The following is an 8114-nucleotide window of genomic DNA, read 5'->3' as shown; positions in this document are numbered from 1 at the left end:
GTCCGGGAGTGAGGTTTACCAACGTTCCACACGCACAACTAAGCTAGCTAACATCCCTTACAGATGCACATTTTAATTGCTGCATGATTTTTACTTGTTTACCTTGGCAGGGCCTTCCTTCATACACCAACCACTCCTTATCAGGGGGAAATGCTGTGTTTGTGTAAGTAGTTAAGTCCCATGGTGATATTTAAAAAAAACAAATCCACTTGTAGTGCCAGACAAAATGTAGGTTAAGCAGTAGTAGTAGACCATTTTAATTAGTTAACACTTCATTTGCATATCAATATGATAATGGTGATGGCTTTGTTAGATCACCTACAAATGTTACTGTGTTCACCTGTTGCATCACCCCTTAAGTGCAGTAAATTAGCCTGTATGTCTACCATGGTAAGTAGTTTCTTTGGGAGCGTGCCTAAGTTCCCACAGTCCTATGTTCCCACATTTCCCACAGCCCTATGTTCCCACCTAACCCTAATCATGTCTAACCCCTAACCCTAATTTTAAAATGTCCTAGAAATGAACGGTTTCATTTTGAGAAAAACCTTAGAAATATAGGAACTGTGGGAACATAGGGCTGTGGGACCATTGGGCTCTGGGAACATAGGCTGACGCCGTTTCTTTCATAATGGAGCTAATGTTTTAGCTAACTTAGGCTAAAGCTCATGCGTTTACTTTAGCAAGTGAAGTTCACTATAATTATTTTTCGTCTTGGCTAGTTAGCTGTAAACTCAAAGCACTGATAATTTAGTCATCTGTCCATCACCACTCACCTCCATACAAGCTAAGAAACATTAACATTGTTACAAGGACAAACTAACGTTTATCTTTAGCAGATACTCTGAATGGTAGCCATATCAAATGTAGCCTACTCTACTTTTCGATGAGCAACTAGCATCACAAACCAAGACTTTTTTGTGTAGAAAACTCATTGTGTTTCTTTTGTAGACACACAAAATGCACATAACATGCACACATAATGTATGTAATGTGTGTATTTATGTAGACACATAAATGCACACATAAATATGGCAACCAGGGGATAAGCATGAAAATGGCCTTCAAGTTGTCCCGATATATGGAACTAAAGGACATGGCCTTGACTCTGTATATTGGGACACTTCAGTGGCAACTCTCCCTTATATTACTGATCATAATGTACTTGCTGATGCTCTCTCTCGTTTTTGTTAACAGGAGTTCAGACGGCACTGTCCAGCAGCCAACCCCGAGCCAATACCGTGCCCGTCTTTCACAGAACTAATTCTGGACTTAATTAATTTAAGTCATTATTAGATTCCGCACCACTCCAGCAGGAGATTAAAACACCATTCAGAATGCGGGAGTCTCTTTTATTGACCTAATGATGCAAACACACAAGATTATTCTTATAGAAGGTCTAATGAGGATTATTCCAATTACACAGAAATATTGCACCAATAATAATGTGAACCAAGAGGGTGTGGGTATTCTCAGAGCTGCATCATAACTAACTGAGCTTCGGTCAGGGATTCCGGAGGTTCAGACGCCTCTGCATTATTAGAGAGGAGAAATGCAGCCATGCTTGGATTGAATCTCAATATAGATTTAAGATGAGGAAATGCTTGAGAAATGTCCTAAATGCAATTTCTGTCACTTGCAAACAGGCTCCAGCAGTCTTGTGTTCTCAGAACCTCTTCAGTAACAGCCATCTTCTAATATGCACAAGTAGGCCTATATTTACAGTTAGTGACTTAGAACAGTGGTTCTTAACTGATCTGGCACAATTTCCCATGCTCAGTCATGACCCATATATTTTTCTTAGCAAACAAGCCAATGGATACGGTGAGCTACATGGTAAAACGCAAAGTGAGTGTAGGCCTGATGATGTTTGGCATTACATTGTGAAGTCTTCAATTCCTGATGTCACCTGTTGTTCCATGTGGCATTTTCTCTCATGTGCTAGCAATTCAATTCACCGTACTCTGGGCTATCTGTCCCATTTTGTCTCAATTTAAGTGAATCCATATCCTTTTTTTCTTTCTTTCTTTCTTAAAAAAAAAAAAAAAACACAAGCTCCACGACCCGTTTTAGAGAGAGAGACAGAGCAAGAGAGAGAGAGGGGGGTCTCTGCACCATGTGATGGTCCAGGAACTCAAATTGAAATAGCAAAAACACAATTCAAGTGCTTTTCAGAGACAGTTCTCTTTCACTAAAATAGCCCCTGTTTCATCAGGCTTTTTGGTGCAACTCTGAGCTTTTCATCTTAAAGCCTGTCAGGGGAAGCATTACACGGGAACACAATCAGTATCCTTCAAGCAAAGCTACAGGTTTTCTTTTATGGGTTTTTAATCTATTAAGGTTATAAATATTACAATCAACTTATGAAAACCTATGAGGATCAGGTAGGTGCCAGGAAGTTATTCATATTGCTATAGCCTGAAGCTCTAACAGAATCATTTATTATTAATATGAAATACAGAATACATTTTCAGCACTTTTAATACATTTTTAATATGTCAGCCCCTGTGTGCAGTCTCTGCCTGTTCCCACAGTACGAAATACAGAATTCATCATCAATCTGCTTAACCCTAATTGTTTGTTTTCATCTTATAAATTGTTCACAGTGGGTACACAGAGAGTAGAAGGCAAAGGTAACATTTAAAGTAAAGTTAATGATTATCTAATGGAACATAATTCTGCATGGGGGGGGGGGGGGGGTATTTCACGAAACCTAGATAAGGAATTAAGCTGGGATTTTTTGTAGGGATGGGCAAAGCAAGGCTTTATGAAACACTGAAACGTTCGAAGCAATTGTGCCGAATTGTTCCGAAGCTTTGAAACAATTCCGACACCTCAGAGCTGTTTAGGGTGAAACAAATCTGTCAAATGCTTCGTATTAGGGCTGCAGTCTTTAAAGTTCGTGGCTCGCTGTGTTACCTGTGTTCAGTCTTTGTCAAAAGCTAAGCAGCATGCCCTTGGTCAATTACTGGATGGGAGACCACATGAAGTCACAATAAAGGGAGTCTTATTGCTGCCACTATGTGTTCTCTAAATCACTTTCTTCTTATAAAAACTCTCGATTTTTGACCATTCTGAGAGTTTAGTTGAAACTGTGTGGTTAATGGTGAAGTAAGAAAACATAAACAGATACGATCTGAAACAATACCAAATCAAACGGGGATCGAACCACATTTGAGCAGCCTGGGCTACCATGCAATAAATACCCTCACTACCACTACACCATCATGGTTATTGCTTAAGAGAAAGCTACACTGCTACTACTACAACGCGCGGGCATGCCTGCCGACACCGGTGAAATGCACCGAAGGTTCACTTAACTTTGGTCACATGACATGGCTGTTTTGAACCACGTTTCGAAGCAGTGTTTCGAAACACTTGTGCTTCGAAGCCTCGACACTGATTCGAGACGTCGGTTTCGAAAGTCACACCCATAATTTTTTGGTTATCCTGGATGAATTTAGCCTTGACTTGGTTTCACAAAAGAGATGGCATATAAGTTACCATGGGGATTTATTCTCTGCACCTAGCCTGGTCCCGACAGGCTTAGTTAATTTTAATGTTAATTATGTTGTCTTAGTGGTTCAGCCAGCTGTCCATCAAATCAGACCTCCATGTAATCTTTTAAGAGCTTTATTATTTATATACTAGGCTATTTGTTGCATTTACTCGCAAAACACAACAGATTGTCTGCCAAATACCATATGGTTATCATTTTAATTATTGTAGCCTTATAATTATTAACATAGCCTACTTGTTAATAATGTTTGCTTCTTTTGTTGAATAGACGTTTGATGAATAGCCTACATTGTTAGTCTATATCAAAAGCGGTTGTTCACTTTGTATGAATGATGCTATTTTCCGCGTCTTTTTTTACTGTGAGATCTTTGGGGGAGAAACGAGAATGTGCACGTATCCTGAATTACTTATATCTGGTACGTCCTAGTCACTCCTACTCATCCTGGATCGGCGTTAGTTGAGCTAGGATGACCATCGTGTGAAAGTGCCACTGTGTGCCACTGTGGTTGGAGAATTCAAGACTTCCGCACGAGTCTCTGCACGAGTCTCTGAGCAAAAAATCCGACCCGACTTTGCGTTCAAGTAATTTTTCCTCTGTCTGGGGACAAATTACTTCCTCAGTCTGTCAGTTGTGCATGACAGTGAGCGAAGTCTCCAGCTGATCAGGCTCTTCTGCTTTACAATAGTGCTGTGGAGTGGATGACATTCATTGTCCAAGATGCTGATCAACTGCAAACATTGGAGGACCGCAGCCTCCTCAGGAAGTACAGCCTGCTCTGCCCTTTCTTGTAGAGTGCTTCAGTATTGGCTGACCAGTCCAGTTTATTGTCCAGTTGTAAGCCCAGATACTTGTAGGTGTTTACCACCTCCACATTGACCCCATCAATGGAGACTGGTAGCAAAGCGGGCTTTGACCTGTGAAAATTCACCACCATCTCCTTGATCTTTGAAGTGTTGAGCTGAAGGTGGTTGAGTTTGCACCATTGCACAAAGTCCTCCAGGCTCCATGTCCTCCTCCTCTTGTTCGTCCCTGATACACGCCACAATTGCAGTATCATCAGAACCATCATTAGCTGAAATGAAACCATACCAAACCTACATAAGGATGACTAGACATGTCAAGTTTTTTCCCCTCATCAACATTCTCTCACTGGACAAGAAAATGATCCTACCCTTTTTTCGTGGTACTGTTTCAAGGTTAAATGACAATGACATAAGAGTTCTATAGGCAGATAGTTGATACGTAACACATTCAGTTTCTGTAATTGTAATGCATTTCAGCAATTCTAATCTTAAAGATTGAACTTGAATCTCTCATTCTCACTGCCACATGTAGGCTAATCGATTTGCACGAGATTCTAAATGACGTGCTCCGCAACAACAAATCGTACTGGCCTATTTTGAGGTGAAAATGTGTGTCCGATATGCAAAATGCATACAGGTTGGAAATTCTATTGCTCAAAATGTATCAAAAGCTTAAAAGTTGTGATGAATACCTTGTTCACAGCGCCCCCCAAAACTGTCCAAACTGTTCCAACCAAAATACAAACAAAATACACACAAATAAACAACAACAAAAATACCACATCCCACCCACCCATCCTGGGACTTCCTGATATGTAATTGTATTGAGGCATGCAATTAGTTTTATAGAAAAACTCATCCTACTTAAAGGAGAATTCTGGTGTGATATTGACCTAAAGTGTGTTGAAACATGATACCGAGTGGCGCTAGTTAGCCGATGCTACCAACAGCTTTTTCAATGGTGGTGCTTCGGCATCGGGCTAGCCATGCAAATAAATCACTGTTTTACACCATTTACGAGGCTCAATGTATCTCCACACTTCCCTGACATTTAAAACGAGACATTGAGAACTTTGAAAAAGCACTGGTAGTTTACTTACAAGACGATTTATGCAGACAGTATCTTCACGAAGTTTAGCGTTTGCAGCCATCTTGAATTTAGTCACGATAAGTCGAGCGACGAGTAAGAATGAACAGGTATGATAAGGGATCAGATTCCAAAAATAATTCAGTGGAAATGCATGGATTCCAGTTTCTTCCAGTAGCAGCAATCTTACTCTTACTCGTCGCTCGACTTATCGTGACTAAATTCAAGATGGCTGCAAACGGTAGCATCGGCTAACTAGCGCCAGATTTTGGAGTGCAGGGGACAAGCCGTGATGGGCTATGAGACGTATGTTCACACTTGGTATCATGTTTCAACACACTTTAGGTCAATATCACACCGGAATTCTCCTTTAAGGTCAAGGAATTGGACAAGGGGAGACCAGAGCTTATTAAAGTTTTCTATTCTGTCTGACAAGAGAAACCATTACATATCCTTTCCAGGTGCAGGAGTTTAACCATTTCTTTGCCACAACCAAAGCATACGTCAACAGTTTCTGTTGACAAGGTGATAACAGTTGGTAAGTGTTCTTTCTGTAATAAACTCTGGGTTTGCTAACTACGTTGTTGCTGCTTCATTTTATGTGTAGGGACCTTGAGCAAGCTACTGACTTGTTGGTGCTGTTTTGAACAATATTACTGTTTAAAAAATGCTATTTGGGAAGCGTTTAGCTCACCGCCCTTAGCTACTGTAATCCACTGTTTGTGATTTGGGGCTATAGTGTATACCAGGGCAAACTCTAGTGGTTGATCAATGAAAAATACTGTCGCCACGGCTTATTTGATGTGTTTTAAAGTTACACTTTAAGAACACTTTAGGAGCAGTGCACGCATAATTCACGCTATGAGCATGTTTGGGAAACACAGAAAAACCAAACGAAAGTTTGTAAGATCAATTATAGAACCATCTTAAGTGCATACATTCATCATTATCAGGAAACTGGGCCCTGGCCACTCTGACTACACATCAAACTGCTGTGCCCATCCATACAGCTTTCCATAGGCTTTTCTTTAAAAACAAACAAACAAAAACAGGAAGCAGGAAGTTGTTTTCCCTACTGCATGCATGTAGCACCTTCCGTTTTCAAGAGTCCAGCAGTAAGGATACTCTTGCCAGTCCCCTGTACTGCCGTCTCAGGAAGATGAAGCATCTGGTGGAATGTGTATTAAAACAGAGCCATTTCCTCACCACCCGCACAGTTGTATCGTTCATTTAATGCAGCACTTGTCATGGAATGTGGATATTTGTGAATAGGTGTTGGATTTTGGAGGAAGCTATGTCTCCTACTCCTTGCAGCTTCATGACAACAGGGAGATGTGATTCATCAATGAGATCCAGTCTAATCATAAACTGATTCTCCAGCAGTGTTGAATTTGTGACTCAGGTAGCTGTAGGTCTGTAGGTTCAATTAAACAGTTTTATTTGCATGTATTGTCCTTTATCCAGAAAGGTTGCACAGTCAGATAGATAGATAGATAGATTATATTGAATTCATCATGTGTTCTCACACAGGCCTCTGCATTGCAACATCGGGGAAAGAGCCTACCAAGAGGTGTCTGAAGAGATTTAATCATTGCACACAGTACTGTCTATACCAGCTGGCACAGAGTAGGCCTGTATGTGTGAAGTCTGAATAACATTGAATTGCCAATGAAATAAGTGAGGCATTCACCTATAGTAACATTGCCATAATCTCTTGTTCATTATGATTTCATCATGAGTTCAGTATGCACACACTAGGAATTTATAATTTATAACAAAGGAAAACACACTGCATCTACTAAATAAGACTCTATTAATGAGTAAAAGTACATTTGTTAATCCTTACGTAATGTTGAAAACATACTTAATAATGATGAATTAACTAATGCTAAATTGTGTACCATTATTGTAAAGTGTTACTAAGTACAGATATTTGATCAGAAAATTTCTTAAGTAAAAGTAATCTACTAAGTATAGCACTTAAGTAAAAGTATGGTAACACTTTACTTGACGGGTGAGTTCATAACACATTCATAGCAGCTGTCATAAACTGCACATAAAGCATTCATGACTGTTTCATGAGACATGACTCAACATATACCAAACCTTTCATGAAAGCAGCATTGCCGTTTTTGGTCCAAACCTCTTACCTGATCACGTCACATCTGAGTCAATGGGCTACTCTAGTGCCAAAAAGACAGAACATGGTCAAGCAAATAATTTTGTTTCATAAAAATGTATTTGTTTTATGATGTAACCTTTGCAGATGATTTCTCATCTTTTGCTACTAATGTCTAACCGTTCCAGGTTACACAAATACGGGTCAGCTGAATGTAGGCTAGTTTACCTTCCAGTGTTACACTCAGTGATTACGAATACTTCACAACTTGTATAGTAAAGTGACATTCGATGTAGACTTCATAAGATATTCATGAAATATATATGGTATCCAGGTTACACAAATACGATGTTGGACTTTTATTTTGACAAGTTGTCGTTGTTCTGTCTTCCACATTCATGAAAGGTTTGGTATGAATGTTGAGTCATGTCTCATGAAACAGTCATGAATGCTTTATGTGCAGTTTATGACAGCTGCTATGAATGTGTTATGAACTCAGCCGTCAAGTGCAAAAGCACTCAAGGTAAGTTGAGGTGACAACCCAGTCCCTACGCTATGCTTTTTATGAAAAAGAAAGCAGTCAACACT

This window comes from Alosa sapidissima, chromosome 23 (assembly GCF_018492685.1).
Source record: "Alosa sapidissima isolate fAloSap1 chromosome 23, fAloSap1.pri, whole genome shotgun sequence".
In the NCBI taxonomy this organism is placed as follows: domain Eukaryota; kingdom Metazoa; phylum Chordata; class Actinopteri; order Clupeiformes; family Clupeidae; genus Alosa; species Alosa sapidissima.
Note: the sequence above shows the minus strand (reverse complement) of the source record.